The sequence below is a fragment of the Humulus lupulus genome, chromosome X, assembly GCF_963169125.1.
Source record: "Humulus lupulus chromosome X, drHumLupu1.1, whole genome shotgun sequence".
NCBI classification, from domain to species: domain Eukaryota; kingdom Viridiplantae; phylum Streptophyta; class Magnoliopsida; order Rosales; family Cannabaceae; genus Humulus; species Humulus lupulus.
Genome location: NC_084802.1, coordinates 248,899,677 through 248,915,091, shown reverse-complemented (window position 1 = coordinate 248,915,091; position 15,415 = coordinate 248,899,677).

The following is a 15,415-nucleotide window of genomic DNA, read 5'->3' as shown; positions in this document are numbered from 1 at the left end:
AAATCTCTGGTTTCTTGCTTGCTCGCGATCAAGTCTAGCTCGAGCTGCTTACCCACTTTGAAGTTAGAGCGGTTGGACTCCTTGTATTGGTCCCTCTGCTCGCAGACTTTTTCCAGAGACTTCTGCTTCTCCTCCAACTCCTTGGCCAGTTGGGCCTTTTCCGCAGTCACCACTGCCAGCTTATCAGCATGTCCGGCCGCGGTAGCTTTGAGTTCGTCCTCGTGTCGTTGATCCGAGGTCCTGGCCTCCTCGGTGACAGTACCCAGACGGATGCAGCCGGCAGTGAGGGTTAGCATGGCCTGCATTCAGAACAAATATTAAACAAATAGTAAAATACCGAAGACCTGATTTCACAAAGGAGACAACTTACACTGGTGAACTCATTCAGGGCTAAGTTCAGAATTGGGTCAACGCCCATCGTCTCCGTAGCCGCTATTGCTTCTCGATAGCGATCGTGCTTGGAAATTTTGGTAAGCCTCTCCTTGATCAATCTAAAGGAACAACCAACCATCAGGTTCCAGGTTAAAGCAGGACCTTCCTGCTGGGTTTGGTCAAATGGGGCGACAGGAGAAGGAGTTGACCCGGCCGCAGTAGATGGAGTCTGCTGCTTCTGGGGGGAAGTCGGAATCACTGTGGCAGAGGGCCCGTCCTCCGAAGGGCCTGCATTTTGGACCTTCTCCGACTGAGGCGCCTTGCTGCTCTCCCCAGCATGTCTCTTGCTGGCTTTCTTTTTTCTCTGAGGGGCAGCAGCCTTTGGGGTGCTGTAAAGGTCGAATACATTGGTGGAGTCCATACCTGAAATTGGCTGGTATGTACAGTATCTCAAATTGGCTGAGCTCGATAGCCCACTTCAATAGACGCCCCGATGCTTCAGGTTTCTGCAAAACCTGCCTTAAAGGCTGATCAGTTATGAAGTGTATTGAGTGGGACTAGAAATACGGCCTGAGCTTTCGGGAGGCTGTAATCAGGTAGAAAACCATTTTTTCCATCAATGGATACCGGGACTCAGCTCTAAGAAGCCTCTTGTTGATGTAAAAGACTGGCTTTTGAGGCCAGTCTTCTTCTCTGACTAATACAGCACTAGCAGCATCTTCTGTGATAGCTAGGTAAAGGAAAAGAGGCTCTCCTGCCGTTGGTTTGGATAATACGGGTGGCTCGGCTAAATGTGCTTTCACGTCGAGGAAGGCGCGTTCGCATTCCTCGGTCCACTCAAATTTTTTATTTCCCCGAAGCAGGTTGTAGAATGGCAAACACTTGTCGGTAGATTTAGAAATAAACCGATTAAGGGCCGCCACCCTTTCTGTCAGACTTTGAACGTCTTTTCGCGACCGGGGTGAAGGCATCTCGAGTAGCGACCTGATCTTATCGGGGTTCGCTTCTATTCCTCTGGTATTGACAATGAAACCCAGGAATTTTCCTGACGCGACCCCGAAAGTACACTTTTGGGGGTTTAGCCCCATGCCGTATTCTCTCAGTATCTTAAAGCATTCCTCCAGATCGGAGATATGGTTATCGGCAGTTTTCGACTTGACCAACATGTCGTCAACATACACTTCCATATTTTTCCCGATTTGATTAGTAAACATCCTATTTACCAACCTCTGGTACGTAGCTCCTGTGTTTTTCAGCCAAAAGAGCATGACCTTGTAACAATAAACGTTAGTTGGGGTCATGAAGCTAGTGTGTTCCTGGTCTGCTGGATTCATGGCGATCTGGTTATAGCCCGAAAATGCATCGATAAAAGACATGAGCTCGTGTCCCGCCGTGGCATCTACCAATTGGTCGATCCTTGGCAAGGGGAAACAATCTTTGGGGAAGGTTTATTCAGATCAGAAAAGTCGATGCAGGTCCGCCATTTCCCATTGGGCTTCGGGACCAACACAGGATTGGCAACCAAAATCGGGAACTTTGCTTCGTAGATAAAGCCGCACTTTAAGAGCCGGGCTACTTCCTCCTCTAGGGCCTCAGCTCGGGTTGTTCCTAGGCGCCTTTGTTTCTGGGATTTTGTAGGCACGCTTTTATCCAAGTGGAGGGTGTGCATGATGATGCTCGGAATTATCCCTATCATGTCTCCATGAGACCAGGCGAACACATCTAGATTTTCTCGCAGAAATTTAATCAGCTCTGCCTTTCTTTCGCTACATAGATTTTTCCCAAGCTTTACCACCTTCGAGGGGTCTTGTGGGTTGATGTTTACCTCCTCGAGCTCTTTGATGGCCTGGTGCTCGGATCTATCCTTGCCTACTCTGGGGTCGATATCATTATTTAAGATGATATTCTCCCCTTTGGCACTCTGAGGTTTTTCCATCTCAGGACTAGGCACAAGTTGTTAAGATTCCTCATTCCCGCCCTGGATGGTCATCGTCTACTGCCAGGGTTTTGATTTTTCCTTCATAGAAATGCTATAGCATTCCCTGGCAGCGAGCTGATCACCTCGGACCGTGCATATCCCCGAGGAGGAGGGGAATTTTAGCGCGAGGTGGCGGATGGAGGTTATTGCTTCGAACGCTATCAAAGTAGGTCGGCCCAAAATAGCATTGTACATGGTGGGACAATCGATGACCACAAACTCGAGGAGTTTTGAGACAATCTGGGGTCCCTCTCCCAAGGTAATTAACAGCTCGATCGTTCCTATTGTTGCCGACCCTTCTCCAGAAAATCCATATAGCATCATGGAGGTGGCTTTCAACTCGATGATAGATAAACCCATCTTTTCCAGCGTAGACCAGAACAGCAGGTTCACCGAGCTCCCATTATCGACCAGTATCCTCCTAACTCTCTGGTTAGCAAGTTGAGCGGTTATGACCAGAGGGTCGTTATGAGGGAACTGGATGTGACTGGCATCCTTCTCGGTGAATATGATTGGTTGCCTCTCCAATCGTTGCTGTTTGGGTAAATGCTGCTCTGGGACGAACTCCACTCCATTATGAGCTTTAAGTTCGTTGACATATCTCTTCTGGGCACCTCTGCTCATGCCGGCCAGATGGGGGCCTCCGGAGATCGTGGAGATCTCTCCTCCTATCGTAGGAGGAGGGGTGTCCTGATTTATCCGAGACCCGGGCTGACTTATCGGAACTTCTGGAGCTAGTTGACCAGCGGGAGCTCTATTTCGCGCATACTGAGCCAAGGGTCCAGCTCTGATGAGAGTCTCGATCTCATCCTTCAGATGCCTACAATCGTCAGTGTTGTGGCCAATGTCATTGTGGAATCGATAAAACTTGGAGGGGTCCCTCTTAGCCTTCTGGTGCTTCAAAGGCTCCGGCTTCTTTCAGGGGAGGCGAGCAGAGTTCGCTAGGAAATTGTTCTCCCTAGTGTTGGTGAGCTCTGTGTAAGTCGCGTAGATTGGCTTAAACTTTTCTACGGACTTGTTCTCCTTCGGGCCATGCTGGCCACCTTTGCCGCTTCCTTTTCTCTTGCCTCCACCCAACTGGTTATTCTGTGTAACTATTTGGGTCGCTGTCACAACATCCGTTCCCACTCCAGCAGGTTGTTCAGGGGCTTGGCTAGTTCCTGCAGCCGATGCTCGCGCCTCCTCCAGGTTTATCCATCCCTGGGCCCTATTTAGAAATTCGTTCACGGTGCTGACCCCTTTTCTCTGTATTTCTTCCCAAAGTCCGCCTCCAACGAGGATCCCAGTCCTCAAGGCCATAAGTTTGGAACTATCATCTGCGTCCCTGGCTCGAGCCGTGACGTTTGCGAATCTGCTCAGGTAAGCTTTCAGAGGTTCATCGGCTTGTTGTCTTACATTTGCCAGGGTGTCAGCTTTGACGCGGGCGGCCTGAGAAGCTCGGAATGCCCTCTTGAAGTCGGTGGAAAAGGTATTCCACGAGCTAATGGACTGCTTTTTATTTTGTTTGAACCATTACCTCGACGGCCCAGTCAAGGTGGAAGGAAATATTAAACACCTCAGCTCGGGACCGATGTTGTGGGCCATCATCAAGGTGTTGAACATACCCAAATGATCTGATGGGTCCTCGTCTCCATTTAATTTGGACAAGTGAGGCATACAGAAACTAGGTGGATATGCCGTGGCTGCTATGCTGGGAGCGAAGAGCTCGAGTTCGTCCCCCGAGTCGTACTCATCTTTTTCTTTTTCTGATAGGAGCTTCCTCATCAGCTCCTCCATCTGAGCTAGCCGTTCCAGGGTTTGGTCCTTGCTTCCTTGGTTGTTCTGGGGCTATTCAATAGCTCTAGTTCCATTGTACGCGTTAGGTGGGTTATAGTCCCTCCTATCTTGAGATAGGTTATGTGGGACATTCCCGCTGTCACGTACTTCAGATAGGCCCTCCCCTTGGTGAGCACGACTACCATTTCTAGCTGGGTCTCCTCTTTAAGAGTTGAGGCGATCTAGGAGGTCGGCCCGAGGGGTGGCCCGAGGGCTTTGAGCCGAACTCAAATGATGGCACAGGTCTTGGCCGAACATGCCACTTCGATGACTTCTAGTCCAGTAACTTCTATTCGAGAAGCTCGGAGCCCGCCGCTGAGGGTGAGGATCCAGGATTTCCCTGGCTGCTCGGCTGCGGTGGGAAGGTCCGACGAAAGGAGGATTTCTCCTGCTGCTCCCATGAGCCGGAATGTCTCGAACTGGACGGGGAGGAGATGGGTATCTTATTGGTGATGGAGGGTGCTTGACTGGTTACGCGATCCTGGTCCCGTCAGGGCAGATTAAACTAGCTCGCGGTCATTCTGCTCTACCATCCCCCGCGTCCTAGGCTCGGCGGTCTGACCGTGGTGCAGGACGGCTGGCCGGGGCAGGCTGTCGTCGCGAGCCCTCCCCGGATCTCCTTCGCGAGCTTCCATGAGCCCTCCTGGGTTCACTCTAGGGTGGAACTGAGCTAGGATTTGAGGTCTGGACCAATCGGCTGAATTGCTGATCGGCCCTAGGAAGTTCCTCAAATACAGTTTCCTGGTGCTGTGACGTGGGAGTAGAATTTGATGTCGAGGGTCTGACCGACCGACAGGGCCTGGACCGGTTACCCTGGCGGGACTTATGAGTCCCACCATGGCTCTTTCCGACATTAGCGTCAGTTGTAAGAGGGGGTAATCGGGCCAAAACCTCTTCGATATTCTTGTTTTCTTTCGCCAGCTGACTCCTTAACTATGCATTTCCATTTCTACTGCCGTGTAGAAATTCAGGTTCGGATTGGGCGGCCGGGGAGCCGAACTTCCAGTGTCATCTTGGCCCATTGGCTGCTTTCTCGGTCGCTGCTAAACCTCAGGGTTTTGCTCATCGGATATGGCAGCATGGTGGGCCTCGTGCCCATCATGTTGATCCGCTTCGTTACCATGTCTCGAGCGAGTAACCACCATGGTTGGGTTTTTTGTAGTAGCACCAACATAAAATCCTCTCAATGAAAGCACCAAATTGTTGACGCGGTTCTTCAGCAACAAATAATTATATGAATAAAGAGATGGATTAGTGCTAAATGATTAACCCTAATATGTGAATAATCTCAAAGGAAGGTTATAACTCGTTTACTCTTTTTTAGGTGGTTCGAAGGTTAAAATTCCTTTAGTCCACCAGTCAATATTATTGATATATCTCTGGTCTTCCTTACAGGGGTGTTTCATTTCAATTTTGAAGCCAGCCCATTGCAATGCCCAGGGTCTCCATATTTATAGGGAGAGGACACCTGGGTGTTGGCAAAAGGGGGTTACCCGTGACCTTCTTACCCATCATGTCACTTCTATGACATTCATGATTAATTCCTAAAACCTGACAATGGAGTGTGGTCAAATCAATAGGTAAGGGGGATAATGGGCCGCGTGGCCCAAACCAGCCGTGGGGTGCCTAAACACGCACGTTTATGCTGCGTGTCTGAGAATTCAGGAATGGAGTAGACACGTGATGTCTGGTATACGTACGCTTACATTGCGTGGTTGACTTTATAAAGGGTCGGAGGTGTTAGCTCCAGGTTGTACCTCGAACTTGATGTAGTCTCAACTCGTGGTGTCCACATTGCTGACTAGATACCTTTGAGCATTCTTACTAAACCTTTGGCTACATCGAGCTAAAGGGGTAGAGACTTGTAGCAGCAACTCCGGGTACGTGGCTTCCACGTGGCTGGTAGGATTATGCCATTTTCCAGCTCGCTTATAACCCGTGGATATTTAGGGCGTACATCGACGTCAACTGATTTTGATACTGTTATCAGTTTTTCTATGAACTCCACTGGAACTATGTTCAGTGTGTCTGCCTCTTTGGTGGTGGCAAGTCAGGCTAAAGCATCTGCATTGGAATTCTGTTTGCGAGGTACTAGTTCAACGGAGCTGAACTTGAATTTAGACAACTCGCCTTTAGTCTTAGCTAAGCAAGTCACCATTTTGATACCGCAAGCATGATACTCCCTTAATTTTTATTAAATATGAGCTGGGAATCATTATAACATTGGATTGCTCTTGCTTTTAGGTCTTTCGCCATCCTTATTCCTGCCAATAGGGCTTCGTACTCGGCTTTGTTGTTGGATGCTTCGAATCCGAACCTGAGAGTTGTATGGAATCGATCATAATTATTTCAGTTTCTGATCCATTTTCGTTAGAGGATCCATAAACAAATATTTTCCACAACTCTTGCACTGGTTCTTTCATCGGCTCATCCTGAAAACCTGTGCACTCGGCCACGAAGTCAGCAAGGGCTTGACTCTTGATCACTGTGCGTGGCATATACAGTATCTTGAACTGGCTGAGTACGATGGCCCACTTTAGCAGACGTCCCAATGTTTCAGGCTAGTGCAAGACCTACCTTAAAGGTTGATCGATTAAGACGTGGATGGTGCGAGACTGAAAGTACGGTCTGAGCTTTCTTGAAGCCAAAATAAAACAAAACACGAGCTTTTCTATTAATGGATATCATGACTTAGCTTCCAGAAGTATTTTACTTATGTAGTACACTGGTTTCTGTGCCGATTCTCCTCTCGAACTAACATAGCGCTGACCGCATTTTCTATCACAACCAGATATAGAAGCAAACATTCTCTAGCTACCGGTTTCAATAGTACGGGGGTTCAGCTAGATGAGCATTCAGGTTGTGAAATGCCTATTTAAATTCTACAGTCCACTCGAGATTATTGTTTCCTCTGAGCAAGTTGTAAAATGGGAGACACTTGTCAGTAGATTTGGAAAAGAAGCTGTTTAGGGTTGCCACTTTTCCAGTTAATCTCTATACTTCCATACATGACCTAGGCGAAGGCATTTCTATCAACGACATGATTTTCTCTGGATTCGCCTCTATCCCCCTTGTGTTGACTATAAACCACAGAAACTTTCCCGACGAGACCCCAAAAGTGCACTACTGGGGATTTAACTTCATGTCCTTCCTCCTTAGTACGCCAAAACACTCTTCCAGGTTAGACACATGGTTACTAGTAGTCTTTGATTTAATGAGCATATCATCAACATACACCTCCATGTTTTTCCAGATTTGGTTAACGAACATTTTGTCGACTAATCGTTGGTATTTTGCACCGACATTCTTTAGCTCGAATGGCATAACTTTGTAGTAGTATACATTATGCTCAGTCATGAAGCTGGTATGCTCTTGGTCTGTAGGGTTCATCGTGATTTGGTTATATCCAGAATATGCGTCCATGAATGACATGACCTCGTGACTGGCTGTTGCATCTACCAACTATTCAATTCTAGGTAATGGGAAACAATCCTTAGTAGAGGAACTATTGAGATCGGAGAAGTCAATGCAAGTTCTCCACTTCCCATTTGGTTTTGGGACCATAACGGGGTTAGTAATCTAGGTCGGATATTTTGCTTCCATGATAAATATGCATTTAAATAGGCGAGCTACTTCTTGTTCTAAAGCTTTCAACCATTTTCTCCCCAAGAGCCTTCATTTTTGGGACATTGCAGGCACATTCCTGTCCAAATTCAAAGTATGCATTATTACACTCGGGCTAATTCCCACCATATCTTCATGCAACCAGATGAAGACATCCATGTCCTTTCTCAAGAATTGGACCAGTTCCTCCTTCCTTTCTACTCCAAGATTTTCCCCAACTTTTACTACTCTTGAAGGTGTGTTTGGGTCGATACTGATTCTCGAGTTCCTCCACAACTTGGAGCATAGACCTGTCCTCGCCTAATCATGGGTCAATGCCCTCTTGTTGGGCGATGTCTTTATCTCCTTCTTGAGGTTCCTTTGCCCCAACGGTCACTTCCATTACCTGGGTCTCCTCTCCTCCCTCAACTATGACCATTGCCTGTTGCTCGGGTTGTGATTTTCCTCTCATGGCAATGCTGTAGCATTCTCTAGCAGCGAGCTAGTTTCCCCTTATGGTACATATACCTGAATTTGAGGGAAGCTTCATCGATAGGTGTCAGATTGAGGTGATGGCCTCAAAAATCGCGTTATATGCAACTAGAAAATCGGTTACGACGAACTCGAGTATTTTAGACACTATTCACGTATCATTTCCTAGCATAACTTGTAACGACCCAAAATCACTAATAAGGCTTAAGGGCCTTGATTAGTGTGCCAGGAGGGCATTAGTGGAATAATTGTGATTAAATGAGTAATTATATGTTCAGTGATGTTTATATGATAATTGATGATATTATGTGGTAATGTGGTATGAAATAAATATGTGATATATGTGAGAACCACATTATTATGTGGATAGTTTTGCTGAGCACGACTCAAGACGATTCTAGTATCAGATAGCGGGAAAAGTCACAACGGGGCTTAAGATATGACTTTGGATAACTCTGGGGTACTTTTAGATAGCGGATAGTGATTTGGATTATCGGGTCATGAAAATAAATATATGGAGATATATTTGAGGTTAGGATGTTTAGGCAGGAATATTAGGGGATTTTACCATTTTGGCCTCGGGGACGGTTCTGGCACCCCGAGCCTCGTGATTAACTTAACAGGTAAGTTACACATAAGGAAGCTTTTAGAAGAAAAACACAAACCGACTAAACACTTTTACCTCAGCTCTTTTTCTCTCACGCTCAAGGAAAACAAAAGGAAAGGAAACATAGAAAACAGAGGAAACAAGCTAGAATTTCTAAGATTGGGGGTGAGGATGTGGAGGTTTAGCTCAGGAGTAAATCAAGAACTAAAACATGGATTAAGGTAAGCATCTGGTCTTCTTTTCTGTGCTTGAATTCTGAGTTTTAGCTGGGTTTTTGGTTAACTGTTGAAACAAATATGGTTTTGATGTTCTAAGGTAGAATTAGGAAGGAAATTTGGGAACTTAGCTTGGCTATGGTTTGGTGAGGTGATTCAACAGCAAAGGTAAGTTTCAACTCGTGGTTTAGAGGCTTTAAATTGAGTTTGAATGATTGGTTTAAGTGTTTATAGCTCTTGGGTTTCAGAAATTGGAAAGAGAAGATTAGCGTGTGCTAGGTTGTGTTTTCTGTGGAATTATGCTGTTTAGATCATGCTAAAGAAGTTGGGAATTACTTGGTTAGGAGTTGGGAAGCTTTGGGATGGTTTAAAGTGAGGTTTCAGACTTAAAAATTGTGTAAATTCTGGGTTCAAAAGGGAGGGCCACGGCTCTGTTCTAGAGCGCTGCGGCCCTAGCATTCAAAGGAGCCAAGGAGGCTCGACTAAGGGAGAGCGCCACGGCGCCCAAGGCAAGGGCCGCGGCGCATGTGTGGTTCAGCATGGGTGTTGGTTCTGTTTTGGGGAAGGGCCGCGGCTAGGCTTTAGGGGCCGCAACCCTTGGTTGCACACATGAGTCTTTGAGGGTTTTAGGGACGGGGAAGTGGTCTAGTGTGCTCGGGATTGGTTTCACCACCATGCTTGGTGGAATTTCGAATCCCAGGAGTTAGTTTTGTAATTGGAAACCTATATTGGAGTATTAATGGAACCCTATACTTTGGTTGTGACTAGGTGATAAAGACTTAGGCTCGGGAACAGATCGTGCTTGAGAGGCGTTGCTCGTAATTCAATAACTGCACAGACTAAAGGAAAGAAAACTACACCTGGTTGAATATATGTGACAGGACTAAGGGCTTCCTATTGTAAATGCTTGAAAGATGGTATTAAGCCATGCAAGCCATTTGGTGAACCAACGGCCTAAGGGTGCCAAGGGTTACACTAGCGCACAGGGCGCGGCTCGGCCACTGGTGGCCTTGGACAGTTTATTTTGTACTGAGCTCGGTTTAAGCGGGCCGGAGTCAGTGGGTTAAACAGAGGGTGCGGCCTAAGTCGTCGGCCCTGAATATTATGTGATATGAGTATTATACGTGGTAGAATGTATCTTGAATTGGATTGTATATGCTGAATACCTGTTGAGGATTATCTTATGGGAATACATGCATGTTGAACTATTTGTCTGTTATTATTATTTGAGTTGGTTATGATGTTTTCTTGCTGGGCCTTGGCTCACGGGTGCTACGGGGTGCAGGTAAAGGCAAGGGTAAATTAGATCAGCCCTGATTGGAGAGCTCAGCGAGCTGAATGTACATAGCCAGGTGCTCGGCCGCCACGGTTAAGATCTAAGCAAGGACATGGAACCTAAAGACTGTCTGTTTTGCCTTAGTATGGCTAGTGGATATTCATGTATTGTTGGGAGTCTGTAAACTTGTTCTAACTTTGTTTTCATATGGGATCCCACGTTTACTACAGTTTAAATATATGAAATGAGTCTTTTGAGACCAAAAACTTTTTAACCTTAACTTTTACATGTTTAGTGACACGTTTTGAAAATAATGACTTGACTAGGAAGTCCTGCACCTTTATAAGTACACAGTATAACGATCTTGGCTATCCAGGGCGTTACAACTTGGTATCAGAGCGTCGTAGGTTTATGGGTTCCTGAAGACAGCCTGGGCATGTACATTCGCTGCTGGAGAGAAGCTCAAGTCAGGGTTTGGTAATGTGTATATGTGTGCTTATGTGCTTATGTGCCTGAGATGAGCTATGTATGTTGTTATTCATTGAATTGCTAGGAAGCATGAGATACTGATAGGGCCTGGCCCTTGACTGTTGTGTGAAATATGGAGGCATGTTTATTAACATTGTTGTGCATGTAAATAAGTATAAGGATGATTAATTGTTAATGGTGCATGGATGCTTATATGTGTTGGTTACCTGTGATTGATTATGTTCTATTGATGAGTTTTGGAGAAGCTTTTACCCTGTCACCATGGTCTGACCGCCGAGTCGTTATTTGCAGATTGACTTGGACATCTATGAGTCCGAGAAAATCTGCACGACTAGCCGGCACTAGGTCCGGGACCGGTAGTGATGGTCAGGGCCAGACTCCCCCGCCAGTCCCTGAGAACTGGCAGCAGTTAATGGCAGAGATGCAGGTTCAATTACTGAGCCAGGATGAGCAGATTTGTATTTTACTATAGCAGGCTCGATCAGGGAGTGCTGCCCCTATAGCGCCACCTGCAGTGGTACCAATTGTGCAGCCTGGGGAGGTTGTTAACAAGTGGGAACCGTTATATGAGTGGTTCAGGAAGCAGCAACCCCCAGTTTTCGAGGGTGGACCGGATCCGTTGAAAGCCGAGCAGTGGCTAACTATGATTACAGTAATTCTGGATTTTATGAGGGTCGAGGGGCAGGATAGAGTGGCCTGTGCCACTTATATGTTGAGGGAGGATGCCCGCATTTGGTGGGAAGTGCCATCGCAGACCAGAGATGTTGCCACTCTGACTTGGGAAGGTTTCAAGGATTTTTTTGGCTAAAAGTACTACAATGTTGCTGTTAGGGCAGCAAAGGTCAATGAGTTTGTGAGTTTGGTACAGGGCAGTATGACTGTTACTGAATATGCCCTGAAATTTGATAGGCTTGCGAAATTTGCACCAGATCTTGTGCCTACTGATGCTGCTAGGCAAGATCGTTTTATCAGGGGACTTAATGCTATGATAGCCCGGGATGTTAGGATTACAACGGTACTTGGAGGAACCACTTATGCCCACGCCGTTGAGAGGGCTCTTACCGCTGAAGAAGCAGAGAATAAGATATGGAAGGAGAGCGCAGTGAGGCGTGAGGGCCGCAGGGCGGTGCCACCTTTTACAGGGGCAGGTAGGGGTGGAGGCCCCAGTGACTTCAAGAGGAAGACTCCTGACACTTCGGCCGCTCCTGGTCCTGGTAGAAGGGGTTGGGGTGGTCAGGGTGGTTGTCAGGGTGGCCGTCAGGGTGGCGGTGAGGTATGACTGTGATGCCCCACATCATTATGGCTGCTTTTTGAAATGATGACTGGCCCTACAAACCCATACAAGTCTTTCCAGCGTGCTTTTTCCTCAGTCGCACACTTCCTGGGAAAACTTCCCAGGACGTCACCCATCCCTAGATTACTCTAGGCCAAGCACGCTTAACCATGGAGTTCTCAAGTGATGGGCTACCAAAAAGAAGATGCATCTTCCTGATATAGGTAGTACCCATCAATCCATTTAAGCCCTCTTCAACTATGTAGTCCCATACCTACACAGTCTTAGAATCATCACACTTGACCTTCCCCAGGCGGTGTGGGATTGCACAGCTTACCCAGTCTTTCCCCTTACGGATCACGGGATTCTGACTGTCACAATCACCCCCCCTTACGGGCCCGACGTCCCCGTCGGCCACACTTCCAGCTGGGTCAAGGCTTTGATACCGTTACGTGACGCCCCACATCACTATGGCTGCTTTTTGAAATGATGACTGGCCCTACAAACCCAGACAAGTCTTTCCAGCGTGCTTTTTCCTCACTCGTACACTTCCTGGGAAAACTTCCTAGGAGGTCACCCATCCTTAGATTACTCCAGGCCAAGCACGCTTAACCATGGAGTTCTCAAGTGATGGGCTACCGAAAAGAAGATGTATCTTCCTGATATAGGTAGTACCCATCAATCCATTTAAGCCATCTTCAACTATGTAGTCCCACACCTACACAGTCTTAGAATCATCACACTTGACCTTCCCCAGGCGGTGTGGGATTGCACAGCTTACCCGGTCTTTCCCCTTACGGATCACGGGATTCTGACTGTCACAATGGCGGACCTACCCAGAGTGCCCGAGGTGTAGAAGATGCCATCTGGGCGAGTGCTGGGGCAAGGCATGTTTTGTGTGTGGGGCAGTGGGACATCTCAGGATGGACTGTCCAACGGTGTAGAAGGGTGAAGCGGGAAAGGTGGATAGCTTGACTCCAGCTCGAGTATTCACCTTGACACAGGCGAAGGCTAAGGCTAGTCCCTCAGTGGTGACAGGTCAGCTTTCTAGTGCTGGCTTTCCTTTTACATTATTGATTGATTCTGGTGCTACACATTCCTTTATTTCTAGTAGAGTGATTGATAGACTGTGTAGACCTAGTGAGTATCGGACTGCGGGGTTTGGGACTTTGTTGGCTACAGGGGAGTTGGTAGTCTCTAGGAGGTGGATTAGGGCACTGCCAGTGATGGTTGATGGTAGGGAACTCTCGGTGGATTTGATTGAATTAGATTTGGGAGACTTTGACATGATTCTAGGAATGGATTGGCTGGCTAGGTATGGGGCTACGATTGATTGTAGGAAAAAGATGGTTACCTTTGAGCCTGAGGGTGAGGACCCTTTTGTCTTTGTGGGTGCGGTGTCTGGACCCCGTGTACCTATGATTTCAGCATTGAGAGCCAGGGACTTGCTGCAGGGGGGATGCATAGGTTTTCTGGCTAGTGTAGTGGATACTGCTAGAGTTTTGCCGGCAGGGCCGGGAGAGACCAGGTTAGTGTGTGAGTTCTTGGATGTCTTCCCTGAGGATTTACCAGGGTTGCCGCCGCGTAGGGAGATAAAGTTTGAGATTGAGTTGGCACCAAGGACAAAACCAGTATCAAGGACATCGTATAGGATGGCACCAGCAGAACTGAAAGAGTTGAAGATACAGTTGCAAGAACTTCTGGATTTAGGGTTTATCAGACCTAGCTACTCTCCATGGAGCGCACCGGTACTGTTTGTTAAGAAGAAGGACGGGACTCTGAGGATGTGCATTGATTACAGAGAATTGAACAAGTTAACTATTAAGAATAAGTACCCTCTACCTAGGATTAATGACGTGTTCGATCAGTTGCAAGGCAAGATGGTGTTCTCGAAGATTGATCTTTGATTTGGTTATCATCAGCTGAGGATAAAAGATGAGGATATACCAAAGACAACTTTTCCGATGCGTTATGGGCATTATAAGTTCTTGGTCATGTCTTTTGGTTTGACAAATGCCCCAGCAGTTTTTATGGATTTGATGAACAGGGTGTTCAAGGACTTTTTGGACTAGTTCGTCATTGTTTTCATCGACGAAATTTTGGTATACTCCAGTTCAAAGACAGAACATGAGCAGCATCTCCGACAAGTTTTACAGAGGTTAAGGGAGCATCAGTTGTACGCCAAGTTTAAGAAGTGTGAGTTCTGGCTATCAGAGATGACCTTTCTTGGACATATAGTTGGGGCAGAAGGGATTAAGGTGGATCCGTCCAAGGTAGAAGCGGTTAGAGATTGGCCAAGGCTGAGGAATGCCTCAGAGGTGCGGAGTTTCCTTGGGTTGGCTAGTTACTACAGGTGGTTTGTAGAGGGGTTTTCGAAGATCTCTTCACCAATGACAGAATTGACAAGAAAGAATCAGAAGTTCATCTGGTCAGAGAAGTGTGAGAATAGCTTCCAGGAATTGAAGCGACGACTTATCTCTGCGCCAGTGTTAAGTCTTCCTTCAGAGGAAGGGAAGTTTGTGGTTTACTGTGATGCATCAAGGTTGGGCTTAGGCTGTGTGCTGATGCAAAATGAGAAAGTTATAGCCTATGCATCTCGACAGCTGAAGGATTATGAGCAGAGGTATCCGACTCATGACTTGGAGTTAACGGCAGTGGTGTTCGCACTGAAGGTATGGCGTCATTATCTGTATGGAGAGAAGTGTGAGATCTACACCGATCATAAGAGTCTGAAGTATTTCTTCACTCAGAAGGATCTGAATATGAGACAGAGACGTTGGTTGGAGTTGGTTAAGGATTATGACTGTGATATCCTTTACCACCCTGGGAAAGCCAACGTGGTGGCAGATGCGTTGAGCCAAAGGGGCCTAGGACAGTTGTATAGTTCCACTCAGATCTCAAGAGAATTGGCTGATGAGATGGTCAGGGCAAAGATAGAACTAGTGGTGGGCCAGTTAGCCAATATCACTTTGCAGTCGACCCTGTTGGAGCAGATCAAGGAGGGTCAGTTAGTAGATGTGCAGTTGCAGGACAGTAGGCAGCATGCCTTAGCATGGACAGCTAAGGATTACTCGGTTTCAGAGACGGGTTTGCTCCGGTATCAAGGACGGATATATGTTCCGACAGATGAGGGAATTAGGCGTGAGATAATGGATGAGTCTCACATTACGCCATACTCACTTCATCCGGGTACCACGAAGATGTATCAAGATTTACGGACATTATACTGGTGGCCCGGGATGAAGAAGGATGTAGTCGAGTATGTATCTAGATGTTTGACCTGTCAGCAGGTTAA